A 14,338-nucleotide genomic window follows, 5' to 3' on the forward strand; every position below is an offset into this window, starting at 1 on the left:
CTATGGCCAGTGTGACTGGGTGAAGATGTGGGGCATTTATTCACAAGAGTATTCCAAAGTCAGGATGACAAAGCAGTGAAGTGTGCAGAACAAGCAGGTGGATCAGCGTTTCCCAAACTGTGTTCATGGAACACTAGAATCCCGAGAGATCCTTGTAGCTAGTCCTTCATAAAAGAATCCCACGGGCAATATAATAATCGCGCCTGACATACTTGCATGCTTATATTCCAGGCACTGTGTGAAGCATCCTACATGCAATCCACATTTCATCCCCACAACAACCCTAAAAGACATTCACAGCTTTTTTTTTTTTTTTTTTTCTGTATTACAAATGCAGCTCAGAGAGGTCAGTGAACTTCCCCCATGGTCACACAGCTAGAAAGTAGTAGAACCAACATTACAAATCCAGCCACTATGCCAATGTACCTTTCCTGCATCGCCCTTAGGGGAAATTCTCTGGGTAATTAGCATATTCTTAAACATTCTGAGAAGTCTTGCTTAAATTTAACCAAACATTTCTCACACTTACGTGAGGCTGGGACAATCCCATCTCCCCCCTCCCTTTTGTTCTGCTGAAAACCTATGAACATCCCACAGAATGCTGATATTAGCTGATCACGGTTTGTGAGACGCTGTGCTAGAAAATGGCAGCTCTAATTGTCCTGATGGCCTGAGAACACAGGATGGAGGAGTAGAAGGACCTCTCTCCTCCCCCAGACCACGGTGACCACGGTGCAGAACCTCTTTATTATGCTTGTGGGATGCTGAGGCCTAGAGAGTGGCAGGCGCTCTCCAGGGTCACACAGCCAATGAGAGGAGGAAGAAGGTCTCCCAGGGCCACAGAAAGGTATGTTACTCCTGGCAGGTTGGTTGGGGCTGGTGCTTTGGAAACCTTCCAGTAGGTGGAATTCACACACTTTCCTGTAGAGGCCGCACTGGCTTTGGGAGATGGAAACTGCTGGAAGGAGCACCATCTTAAGGAAAGGAATCATAAGACCTGAGGACCACAAAGCAGGACGGTCCCAAATCTAACTCCTCCAACACAAAGCCCCAGAGAGAGGAAGAGACTTGCCCAAGGCCAAACAGCAAATCCAAAGCACAGCTGAAAGGGGAATCCAAGCTTCCTGCCTCAGGCTCCAAGGCTTTTCCTGTACTTGCTTGTAAGTTATCTGTCTCCTCAGCCTGGCTGGAGGACCCTTGAGAACAAGGAGAGTGCCCCGTTCATGGCTGACTTCCTGGGTCCTGACGTTTACTGCTAGAGAAATATTAAGTGGATGAATAAATAAAACACTTGACTTTTTTTTTTTTTACCAAAAATCCTATTTCTCAGCTTGATCACTTATGTAACTGGGATTAACTTTTGGCTGCTTCTGAAAATGAGTGTACCATCAAAGGATAAACATTTGTTACTAAAAAATAACAGCAGCACTTATGTATGATGTAGATATAGCTACCAAAAAAACCCAAACTCGTTGCCATTGAGCCGGTTCCAAATCACAGTGACCCTATAGGACAGAGTAGAACTGCCCCATAGTGTTTCCAAGGAGCAGCTGGTGGATTCAAACTGCTGACCTTTTGGTTAGCAACCAGATGCTCAAACACTGTGCCACCAGGGCTCCAGATAGATACACCAAACACTGCTTGAAGCATTTTACCTATATTAACATATTGCCATCTCACAGCAACTATAAAAGTTAGGCACTATTATTGTCATCATCTTCATTTTATAGATGAGAAAAATGTGGCATAGAGAGGTTAAGTAACTTGTATAAAGTCACACAGCTAATAAATAATAGAGTGGATTTAAACCCAGCTGCTCTAACACCAAAAGCTTAATAACCATTAAACTGCACCGCCTCTCAATGCTGCCATGTTTATCAAACATCTACTATGTATCAGGTACTACGTTATAGCATCGCTTAAATTATCTGTAACACTCAGAGCAAAGCCCTGAGATAAATATTATCATCTCTATTTTACCGCTGGAAAAATGGAGACTCCGAAGTATAGAAGGACTTACTTGCCACACAGTTAGGAAGTGGCAGAATTGGGATTTGAAGCCATCAACTCTAATAACATTTTTGTAGTCACTTCTGATACATAGTCTGTACCTAAAATGCCGTATACAATTCAGTCAAAACTTAATTTGAAAAACAATGCATGATCATCTTCTATAATATCATGTGAAATTTTTTCCTTCCAATATAGAAATACCTTTCTTTTGTTGGTTTCGTTCCAAAGTTGACTTATTCATTAATTCATACATTCAGATAGACACCCGGTATGCAGTAAACGTGACAGTCGCTGTCTCTACGTCCATACAGCTTACGTTATAGTAAGACGGATCATCACGAAACAATTCATTCCACAATTAATTAGCCAGTTAAAGTGGTGGTAATTGCTGCAAAGCAGAGGTAGAGGGAGCCACACAGGACACTGGTGAGCATGCTCCAAATGGAAAGGACTGGTTAAACGTTACCTGCTGAACGTTTTGAAAGCTGTCATTAAGATGAGCTTTTCCATAGCTCCATACGGCAGTTATAAAGAGAGCAGGGAGAAAGAAGTTCTTGTTTATCTGAAGGAAATGAAAAGAAGTCATTGATCAACACATATTCCTGGAAAGCAGGACTATTTAAGAGCAAAGAGAAGAAATTTAAGAGATACTCAACAAGAGTATCTTCTAAGCACCTACTATCTGAACACCTACTAAGTGGTTCTACAGAGTTCTGCAAGGAGCTTTCCCAACACCACCATTAAATAGGAAAACACTTTGGCAGTTCCTCAAAAAGTTAAATGTAGATTTACCGAATGATCCAGCAATTCCACTCCTAGGTAATTACTCAAGAGAAATGGAAACACGCATCCACACAAAAACTTGCACATAAATGGTTTTATTATTATCCTCATTTAAAGAGGAGAAGCCAAGGCTCAGAGACGTTAGCTAACTCTCTGAAGGCCAGCCACACAGCTACGGGGTAGGAACCCGGATTTAAACCCAGGCTGATGTGACAGCAATACTTAGTATCTTCCCTGCACTACGTTCTATTTTCTAATCTTAAAAGCTGCTCGGCCAAGAGTTGAAACATTGGACTCTGGCATCATAGGTATGCAAAGTCTTCTTGTCAATACCTTCTCTCCTCCATGGGGCCTTGGAAGAGCTACATTGCATTTTCCGGGAACCAAGAGGATCAAAATGAGAAAATCACGTATGATGCAAACCACCCTTCTTGGGGGAATTGTTAGTTACTGGAATGATTGCATTCCTTTCCCCTGAGATACAGGTTTCTTGAACAAAAGCTTTAATATTTTTTTATGCAAATAGAGTAACCTTTCTCCATCTCTCAAACAAGATGCTCAAGTGGGGTCTTTTCTCTGTCTTTCTAAGACTTAACCAAACATTTTCCTGCTCTAAGGCAATTCCACCTCTCAGTGTAGCCAAACCTTGCCCAGAATCCCCGGCCCCAATCAATTGGGCTCCACTTTTCATTTGAGGAGAAAAGGGTTTGTCTTTCCTGGACTCATCATCTGGCCTGGGGATGATCTTTACCTGATCACCCTCATGGGCCTTATCTCACAAATGCCTTTTCCCATCAACGAGCACTTTGGAGCATTTCCCAACATTGAGATGAATCCAACTTTGGAATAGAGAAGTGTGGAGTGTGCCTTGGCCAACCTGCCTTCTGGGGAAGTCTGTTCTTGGAAGCCCACTGCTCCTACCACCTGAAGCTAGTCCTCCCATGTGAGTCTGGGAACCTATGTGTCCACAGAGCTGCTGCTCCCAAAGCAGACACCCTGCCTTCTTTAGAACGAACAGGGAAGAGGGCACGCGGACAGGCATGTACGAACAACCCTCGCTCCTAAGAAGCTTGCCTTTCAGGTTTCCTAAGAGCCAATGTGCCTGTGGATTCTGTAATGAGGAGGGATTTGTTTGTTGAAGGATCTTTTCAGCTTTATTGCTTAACTCAAAGGTGAGAAGGGGGTGGGAGCAACACGAAAATTACTCTCATTTGTCTTCCTTTGCCTTCTCGAACAGTCCAAATTAAAGCTTTGTCTGCAGCTGCCCTGAAACAGCAGCCAACATAGTTTTAAGGATGGGACCCAGGGGTTTTGTCCTGGATTGGACCCCTGACCTCCTGCTGACCAGGGGCACACTCCTCCCCATTGATTCAGTGAGAGAGCAAGGCATGATTAACTGTGCCTCAGTTTCCTTATCTATGCAATGGGCATTGCAGTAAATATCTGACTTCACTCTCCCAGTAGTTAGAAAGGTCAGCATGGAGCAATGTAAAGAAAGCTAGATCTGAGAACTGAAGGCCTAATGTTGGCAGTAGATGTGTTAGAACTATAAAGCCAAAAACACCAATCCTGTTGCCATAAAGCTGATTCCCACTCATAGGGACCCTGTAGGACAGAGTAGAACTACAGCCGAGCTCCTAACCACTGTGCCATCAGGGTGCTAGTTAGAACTATAAAAAAATAAAAAAGAACTATAAAGTAGGCGCAAATTCTCATTGGCTTTAAGATTTCCTTGGCAGTGGCTATCAATCTGTTTGTGCAACAAATATAATTTATTTTTTTAACTTTTTGTTTTGAAAAACATTTCAACTACAGAAGAGTTGCAAGGATAAGATAGAGAGTTCCTGTATACCCTTCATGCAGTTTCCCCTAATGTTAACGTCTTGCATAACCATGTACAATAATCAAATTATCAAAACTGAGAAATTAACATTGGTATATAAACTAAACCGTAGACTTTATTCAGGGTTCACCAGTTTTTCTACTAATATTGGTTTTTTGTTTGTTTCAAAACCCAATAAAGGGTACTGCATTACATTTAGTTGTCATGTCTCCTTACTCTCCTCCTATCTATGACAGTTTCTCAGCCTTTCCTTGTTTTTTTCATGACCTTGACCTTTTTGAAGAGTACTGCTCAGGTATCTTCAACTTGGGTTTGTCTGATGTTTTCTCACGATTTCACAGGGATAATGAATGTTTGGGAAGAGTATCACAGAGATGAAGTTCCCTTCTCATTGCATGGTATCAGGGATCTGACAAAAATATACTATTACTAGTGAGGTTAAATTTGATCACTAAGTTAAGATGGTGTCTGCCAGGCTTCTCCACTGTGAAGTTACCTTCTTTTCCCTCTTCATTCTCTACTCAGCATACCCCACACACTGAGACAAGAAGTGGGGAATTAAGCTCCACCTTCTGGAGGGAGGAGAATCAAAGAGTTTGTGGATATATGCTGTTAAAACTACCATAGTAACTAATAAACATTTTGGGGGAAGTACTAAGGCTATGGAGCCCTGGTGGCGCAGCGGTTAAGAGTTCAGCTACTAACCAAAAGTTTGGCAGTTGAATCTACCAGCTGCTCCTTGGAAATCCTATGGGGCAGTTCTACTCTGTCCTATAGGGTCGCTGTGAGTCCAAATCGACCCGATGGCAACAAGTTAGATTTTTTTGTTTTTGTTTGTTTTACTTTGATGCTATACAAATACCCTGTTCCTCCTTAAAGTTTTGCCCACTAATTTTATCTTAATCAATAAATCTTGAAGTTATTACTCTGATGTTCTAGTTGTGATTTTCTATTTCCCTCATTCTTTCTATATTTATTATTTGGAATTCTTTTCTAAGAAAGGTTTGTCCCTTTGCCTTTTTTTATTTATCCATTCATATATATTTTTAATGGATGCTTATTTTATTTTTTAGGTTATAACCGAGTACTATATTTTTATTCTCAAATTGTTTCAGCTTTAGCAGTTGGAATCTCTTTCAGGTTGACTCCTATGTCCTTTTGCCATGTCCCTATGTTATTTATTTAAACACTTCCTTACTTCCCGGCTCTACAACATACTTTAAAATCATCTTGTATTTTCCTCCCTCAGTCCTAGAATTAGCCATTTTTCCAAGGAGTGCTGGGGGTTTTTATTGGAGAATGGTATTTAGAAACCAAGATCTGGGCAGTAGGTGTGCTAATTGCTACAGGGTTGTCACTGTTTCTAGGCCCTCTCAGCAGATAGAACAAGGAAATACATTTATGTATGCTAACTCATGTAGACACATTTTTTATATTTATTTCTGTATCTGTCTATATATATGTGTATATATATATATATAAACATGAATTCATAGTGATACATTCAACTCTAATCTAGCATTACAGATTCACTCTAGTCTTTACCCCTTGCTCATTTGTAACTTCTTTCTCTAACAGTGAGAAACCTGACTCCCATTAGCTATAATTTATTTACTTATTTGTTTAACCCTAGTATACATGTCGTTTCAGAATGCTAACTTGTTTTCTTGTGAGAAACAAATTTACCAACTAGAGTACAGTGTTTATGAACACTTCTTTTTCTATTTAAACAAGCCAAACCCATTGTCATCGAGGCGATTCCGACTCGTAGTGACCCTACAGAACAGAGTAGAACTGCCTCATAGGGTTTCCAAGGCTATAAATCTTTTCGGAAGTAGACTGCCATATCTTTCTCCCACGGAGCAGCCGGTGGGTTCGAACCGATGACCTTTCAGTTAGTACCCAAGCTCTTTAACCACTGTACCACCAGGGCTCTTTCTTCTATTTAGCCAAATACAGTTTTTAAGATTAAAAAAAAAATTAAAAAAAGCTTGGATTCAAACCCCAGCTTTGCCATTCACTGGATGTGTTGATATAAGGCACACACTTCACCTCTCTTTGGTCTCAACTTACTCATTGATCAAATAAAAATAACCTCTGCCTTACCCACCTCATAGCCCTGATGGAGTGGGGAGAATTAAAGGAGATAAAGTATATAAGGGGACTAAGAAAAATCACCTAGCACTCCTCAAATGTCTAATATCATTGTAACATGTCAATCCTTAAGTCCCAGGTTTGGGCCCTGCAGATGACAGTTCCTGTCTCTGGGCCTTGTTCCTGCTCCAAGGCACATACAAGGGTCACAAGTGTCCACTCCTTTCTGCATCCAACTCAGTGAGTCTGATCCAGGCTATGCTGGGAGAGAGCCTGGTCTCTGCCTAAATAAACATGAACACTAAGAACGTCTGGGCTCTTGGCAGCTCTCACTACCTACTGGGGCATTTCAGTCCAACCAGCCTGGCCAGTGCCAGAGCTCTCCACTGGCCTTTGCCCTCAGCCATCTCTTCCTCCACAATCAGTAGGCCTTCCTGGGGCCTCCCTTCCTGGAGAAGGCAGGCCCCCAACATCCTGAGATGGGAAGCTTTGCTCTCACTGTTTGCAGACTGGCAGGGCCCCTTGCCTTCCCTGGTCCTCAGTTTCTCCATCTGTAAAATGAAGGAGTTGGCTTAGATCAGAAGTCACAAACTGGTGGCTGGATCTAGCAGGCATGTGTTTCATTTGGCCCACAGAATGTTTTCAGTGTATTTTTAAACCGGGATTAACTGACAACATTTAAGATCAGAAGGTGTTACATTGAAATCCAGACTTTTCGGCTCCTCTTGAAAAACTGGAAGACTTGATATCACTGGATCTGTCTTCCCAGTCGGCAACAATTGACTGGAGTTGAACAGCACTAGCACCCTTTGGATGGCGCAGGAGGGACACCCCTCATACAGCCTCTCTTTCCTCCTGTGTGACCTGCCAGGTCCTGGTAAGCATTTAGACTGAGCTTTGCATCTTACTCGTGGAATGAGTTCAGGTAAATGTGCCAATTGTTTTCCATTTGTACCATTTCCCATCCCCAAGCCTATTTCCACCCTTCCCTGTCCTACTGTGTGTCCTGGGAGGCTAACCTCAGCCAACCGCATCTCCCAGGCTCCTTAAGTTGCTGACTTCTGGGGGTGGGGGTGACTCAGGATGTGTTAGCAATAGATCATAGGGTGGGAGAAGAAGATGGGCTGCTAACCTAAAGACTGGCAGTTCAAACCCACCCAGCAGCACTGCAGGAGAAAGGCTTGGTGATCTGCTTCTGAAAAGATTACAGCCAAGAAAGCCCCATGGAGCGGATGTACTCTGTAACCCATGGGGTCACCATGAGTCAGAATCGACTTGACGGCAACAAGATATACCCCCACAGTGCTCCTTCCCTGCTTGGGCACCTACTCTCTGGCAATAGCTATGTCCCTCCCAGACTATGGTTCCTTCTGGGCACCCCCTTCTCCACAGTTCCAATCCTCACTAAAACCGAAAAAACCAAACCCATTGCCTTCAAGTTGATTCCCACTCATAGTGACCCTACAGGACAGAGTAGAACAGCCCCATAGGGTTTCCAATGAGCAGCTGGTAGATTCGAACTGCTGACCTTTTGGTTAGCAGCAGAATTCTCACCCACTGTGCCACCCTTTGTCCCTTCCCACTGCGACTAGCGTCTGGGTCTTTCAAGGTCTCTTGCCTATTTCCTTAACTCTGCTCCTCTTTTATAAGTAGTCCTTTCATTGTTGTTGCTGTCAAGTTTGCTCCAACACATGGAGATCTTTTGTAAAACAGAACAAAATGCTGCCCAGTCCTGCACCATCTTCATGATCCGTGTCTGTTGTGCCAGTCCAACTCATTGAGGGTTTCTTCTGTTTTCTCTGAGCCTCCACTTTACCAAATATGATATCCTTTTCAAGTAATTGGTCTTTCCTAATGATCTGTCCAAAGTAAGTGAGACAAAGTCTCATTATCCTCACTTCTGAGGAGTATTCTGGTTGTATTTCTTCTAAGACTGGTTTGTTCATTCTTCTGACAGTCCACAACATATTCAACATTGTTCTCCAACACCACAATTTGAATGCATCAATTCTTCTGTCTTCCTTTTTCATTGTCCATCTTTCGTATGCATATGAGGCAATTGAAGAGACCATGGCTTGGATCAGGCACCTTAGTCCTCAAAATGACAGCTTTGCTTTTTAAAACTTTAAAGAGGTCTTTTGCAGCAGATTTGCCCAATGCAATTTGTTGTTTGATTTCTTGACTGCTGCTTCTATGGACACTGATTGGTGTCCTTTCATTAAAGTCTGTTTATTTGGAACCATCTAGGTGGATTCTGTTCCCTGTTGAAACTGATACAGCAAGTTATTTACTTTCTCTGGACGTCACTTCCTCTTCTTAAAATGGGAATAATGCTAATGCCCACTCTATAGGGATGATGTGACAGCTAAACGAGAAAATGTAATATGGTGCCTTGCACAGTGCCTGGAATTAATAAGCACTCAGTGAATGTTCATTAATACTACCATCATCACTATCATTAGAATTTATAAGCCTGGGGCTACATGGTCTCTATTGGAAAGGGTATGGATGGATTATTTGCTATAAATTCATATAAATGATTTTAATTTTTTTATCCCAAAGTAAAGTTGAGGCATGGGCTATGTAAATTGTAAGTATCTCTCACTATTTACAAGCAAGAGAACTGTGCCCTTTATAGACAGCTTTGATATCCAATCTTTCCTCATATGAAGGAAATCACAAGAAATATTCATCCACCTTTATACATAACAGATAACACTTACAGGGATGTTTTCTCTATGCCAAATAATCCAAGTCTTTATACGGAGAATTATGTAATTATCATGTATTACTGCCTCTGCCTCTACAGATGAGACAAATGACGTTTAAAGAGATGAAGGGATTTGTCCAAGGTCACACAGTCATATGTCTTCCCCCTCTGGGGAGGGGCTCCAAATAAATTTTTCAATGAAAATTGGCTGAATGGAAAATTTAAGTCCAAATATTCATTTAGATAGATCAGTCTCAGAAAATAGCCTACTCCATCTCAAAGAGCCTACTTTGAGGCTTTCTTCAGTGCCTTGAGCTCCATCTTTCTGCCAAGTCCTATAGAAGTAATCCTCTCCTGATTTATTTATAGCTCCTGGCTCTTGGCTCTGTAACACAGAGATTAGCTGGATCCAGGATCTTTTTTTTTTTTTTTCATTCTACTGTGAAGTTAGGTGACTTGTCAAAGGCCACAGAAGTCTTCTGACTCTGAATCCAGTGGTCTTTACATTCTAATAGGCTGTTATCTTTGATTGAAAAGGAAGGGGTATCTTTGAGCTTGCTTCCCAGTAATGTTTCTCTCAACCTCAGGAGCTAAGTCCCCATGAGGGAAGCACCTTGCCCAGACTGGGAAGCAGAGCTGGGACAAGAATCTGGGCTCTCTAACTCTTTCTCTTGGGCTCTCGTCATTCCAATAAGGAGAGAGATACAAGGCAGAGACTACTTGGAAACAACAAAATGAGAGAAATACTTTAGGTTCTCATACTCCCCTTAAATTCCTGTAGACAGTGACTAAGGCGAGAATTTCTAGGCCCCAATACTCTACCTGCCTGAAGGACCCAAGACTGGGATGTCTTTCCGAAGGCTTGGTCTGGCTGCCCAGCTGCTGCCTAGGGAGCTCAGAGATGGTATTCAAACCCCCTGAGCCAAGTGTAGGGACCCTAGAGTGCCTGGCTGCATGCAATGCCCTCTACAGTAGTGCTCCTGGCCCAGTTGTCATACATGAGTGAATACTCAAGCAGGTGCTGGGAAAGAGAGGTGGTCAGGGCTGCTAAGGGGGGCCAGGGCTACAAGAGGTACTTGATTTGTCTTTTGATGGAGCCAAGGACACGCTCTGGTGACACCCATGGCTACTTCCTCCTATTGTGCACCCTGTCTCTCTGGAAGCCTACCTTTAGCCCTGCCAAAACAGACTGGTGGGAAGTGATCTGGAGATCCTGCTCCAAACTAAGTGGCCAGTGGGAGCTGGGTGAGCCAAGAGAGTCTTGGATAAACTCATCAAACATTTGCTGACTGCCTGCTGTCTGTCAGACTCTACACTGGGAACTGACAATTCTGCAATGAGTTGGAAACAATGTTTGTCTTTTACAGTCTAGTAAAATTTGGACCCAAGTAGCTCAAATGCAACGCAGAGAGTGCCAGAGCCCTAAAAGAGAAATTCCAGAGTTATTCTACCTGGTCCAGTGTCAGCTTAGTCCCATGATGCTGGGTGACCTTGGGCACGTTGCTGAACCTCTCTAATCTCAGTTTCCATCCGTGCCTTCCCTTCTTCAGAGTTTCTCAATAAAGGAAATGAGACAGTGGGTGTCATGGTTTGAATTGTGTCCCCTCAAAATATCTGTCAACTTAGTTGGGCCATAAGTCCCAGTCTTGTGTGATTGTCCATCATTTTATGTGATTTCCCTATGTGTTGTAAATCCTATCACTATGATGAAATGAGATGGATTAGTGGCAGTTATATTTATGAGATATACAAGATTAGATAGTGTCTTAAGCCAATCTATTTGAGATATAAAAGAGAGAAGCAAGCAGAGAGACATGGGGATCTCATACCACCAAGAAAGCAGCACCAGAAGCAGAGCACCTCCCAGGTACCTGAGCTTCCTGCGCTGAGATGCTCCCAGACCAATGGAACACATCCGAAGGAAATTCCTTCAGAACTGACAGAGACAGAAAGCCTTCCCCTGGAGCCAATGCCCTGAACTCAGACTTCTAGCCTAGTGGACTGTGAGAGAATAAACTCCTCTTTGTTAAAGCCATCCACTTGTGGTATTTCTGTTATAGCAGCACTAGATGACTAAGTCAGTGGGCTTAAAAGTACTTTGCAGACAGAGGCTGAGCAGGGAGAGATGATTATTAGCATTTCATAATGTAGTTGCCACTTATTTAGCACCTTCCAAGTGCCAAACATTCCACTTGAATACAAATGTTGGAAACAAAGAGGAAGCATCAGTAGTTGGAAAATATGGCCTTGGGGATAGAAACGATGTGGGAGAACACATGATAGAATTTTGCAAGACCAGTGACTTATTCATTGCAAATACTTTTTTCAACAACATAAATGGAGACTATACATATGGACATCACTGGATGGTATACACAGAAATCAAATTTACTGCATCTATGGAAAGAGATGATGGAGAAGCTCAATATCATCAGTCTGAACAAGACCAGGGGCCAACTGTGGAACAGACCATCAGTTGTTCATACACAAGTTCAAGTTGAAGCTGAAGAAAATTAAAACAAGTCCATGAGAGCCAAAGTAAGACCTTGAGTATCACCCACCTGAATTTGGAGACCATCTCAAGAATAGATTTGACACATTGAACACTAATGATGGAAGACCAGACGAGTTGTGGGAGTACATCAAGGACATCATATATGAAGAATGCAACAGGTCATTGAAAGGACAGGAAAGAAAGAAAAAAAACAAAATGGATGTCAAAAGTGACTTTGAAACTTGCTCTTGAATGTAGAGTAGCTAAAATAAAAGGAAGCAATGATGAAGTAAAAGAGCTGCACAGAAGATTCCAAAGGTGGCTCAAGAAGACAAAGTATTATAATGAAATGTGCAAAGACCTGGAGTTAGAAAACCAAAAGAGAACATGCTCAGCATTTCTCAAGCTGAAAGGACTGAAGAAAAATACTCAAGTCTCAAGTTGTGATACTGAACGATTCTATGGGCAAAATATTGAATGATGCAGGAAGCATAAAAAGAAGTTGGAAGGAATGCACAGAGTCACTGTACCAAAAAGAATTGGTCGACGTTCAGCCATTTCAGGACATACAGTATGATCAAGAACCTATGGTACTGAAAGGAGAAGTTCAAGTTGCACTGAAGGCATTGGCAGAAAACAAAGCTCCAGGAATTGATGGAATGCCAATTGAGATGTTTCAACAAATGGATGCAATGCTGAAAGCACATACTTCTCCATGCCAAGTATTTGGAAGACAGCTTCCTGGCCAACTGACTGGAAGAGATCCATATACATGCCTATTGCAAAGAAAGGTGATCCAATGGAATGTGAAAAGTATTGAACAATATCATTAATATCACATGCAAGTAAAATTATGCTGAAGGTAATTTAAAAATGGTTGCAGAAGTATATTGAAAGAGAACTGCCAGGGGTTCAAGCCGAATTCAGAAGATGTGCAACAAAATATATCATTTCTGATGTCAGGTGGATCTTGGCTGAAAGCAGAGAATATCAGAAAGATGTTTACCTGTGTTTTATTGACTCTACAAAGGCATTTGACTGTGTGGATCATAACAAATCATGGATAACATTATAAAGAATGAGAACTCCAGAACACTTAATTGTGCTCACGCAGAACCTGTACATAGACCAGGAGGCAGTCCTTCAAACAGAACAAGGGAATATTGAGTGATTTAACATCAGAAAAGGTGTGGGTCAGGGTTGTATCCTTTCACCATACTTATCTAATCTGTATGCCGAGCAAATAATCTGAGAAACTGGACCATATGAAGAAGAACGTGGCATCAGGATTGGAAGAAGACTCATTAACAATCTTCAGTATGCAGATGACACAATGTTGCTTGGTGAAAGTGAAGAGAACTTGAAGCACTTACTGATGAAGATCAAAGACTACAGCCTTCGGTATGGATTACATCTCAACATAAAGAAAACAAAAATCCTCACAACTGGACAAGTAAGCAACATCATGATAAACAGAGAAAAGGTTGAAGTTGTCATGGATTTCATTTTACTTGGACCCACAATCAATACCCATGGAAGCAGCAGTCAAGAAATCAAATGACACATTGCATTGGAAAAATCTGCTGCCAAAGATCTCTTTAAAGTGTTAAAAAACAAAAATGTGAGCGCCTGACCCAAGCCATGGTATTTTCAATCACCTCGTATGCATGCAAAAGCTGGGCAATGAATAAGGAAGACCAAAGGAGAATTGATGCATTTGAATTCTGATGCTGGCAAAGAATATTGAATACACGGACTGCCAGAAGAACAAACAAATATGTCTTGAAAGAAGTACAGTCAGAATGCTACTTAAAAGTAAGGATGGCGAGACTTCATCTCACGTACTTTGGACATGTTATTAGGAGGGTCCAGTCCCTGGGGAAGCACATCATGCTTGGTAAAGTAGAGGGTCAGCAAAAAAGAGGAAGATCCTCAATGAGATGGATTGACACAGTGGCTGCAACAATGGGCTCAAACATAGCAACAATTGTAAGGATGGTACAGGACCAGGCAGTGTTTCGTTCTGTTGTACATAGGGTCACTATGAGTCGGAAATGACTCAACGGCACCTAATGACTAGAAGCACCAAGTGTCTCCTCATTACTGCATGTAATATTCCAGCAACCCTGGCAGAGCTGTATTATTCTCTATATTTTGAAGATGAGATATGGATGCTCTGAGGGAGGACTTAGGCATGGTCACACAGCTTTTAAGTGATAGAGCTGGGATTCAAACCCAGGTCATTGGGATTCTGGAGTGTATGTTCTTTCTGGGTTGCCTCCTATGGCTTCCTTTTTCTTCACTCGCTGATTCAGTGTTGATTTATTGAACCCTTTTTACAATGAAACTTGTGAGAGCCGGCACTCAACAGAACAGCCTTGTTTTTTCCGGGTCTCACAAG

General features: G+C 42.0%; 1 long non-coding RNA gene across 4 annotated transcripts in view; it reads left to right on the top strand.

The window, feature by feature from the left end:
- The first annotated feature begins 7,067 nt into the window (after window positions 1-7,067).
- The window catches only part of LOC126083334 (uncharacterized), a 42,939-nt gene continuing 35,668 nt past the window's right edge, over window positions 7,068-14,338 (top strand). For 3 of the 4 annotated variants that reach the window (XR_007518779.1, XR_007518781.1, XR_007518782.1), the window contains exon 1: window positions 7,068-7,658. This is a non-coding gene — a long non-coding RNA (uncharacterized LOC126083334). The remainder of the gene's footprint in view (window positions 7,659-14,338) is intronic. The other variant, XR_007518780.1, reaches the window with a different exon arrangement.

This window comes from Elephas maximus, chromosome 9 (genome assembly GCF_024166365.1).
Source record: "Elephas maximus indicus isolate mEleMax1 chromosome 9, mEleMax1 primary haplotype, whole genome shotgun sequence".
Classification (NCBI taxonomy): Eukaryota; Metazoa; Chordata; class Mammalia; order Proboscidea; family Elephantidae; genus Elephas; species Elephas maximus.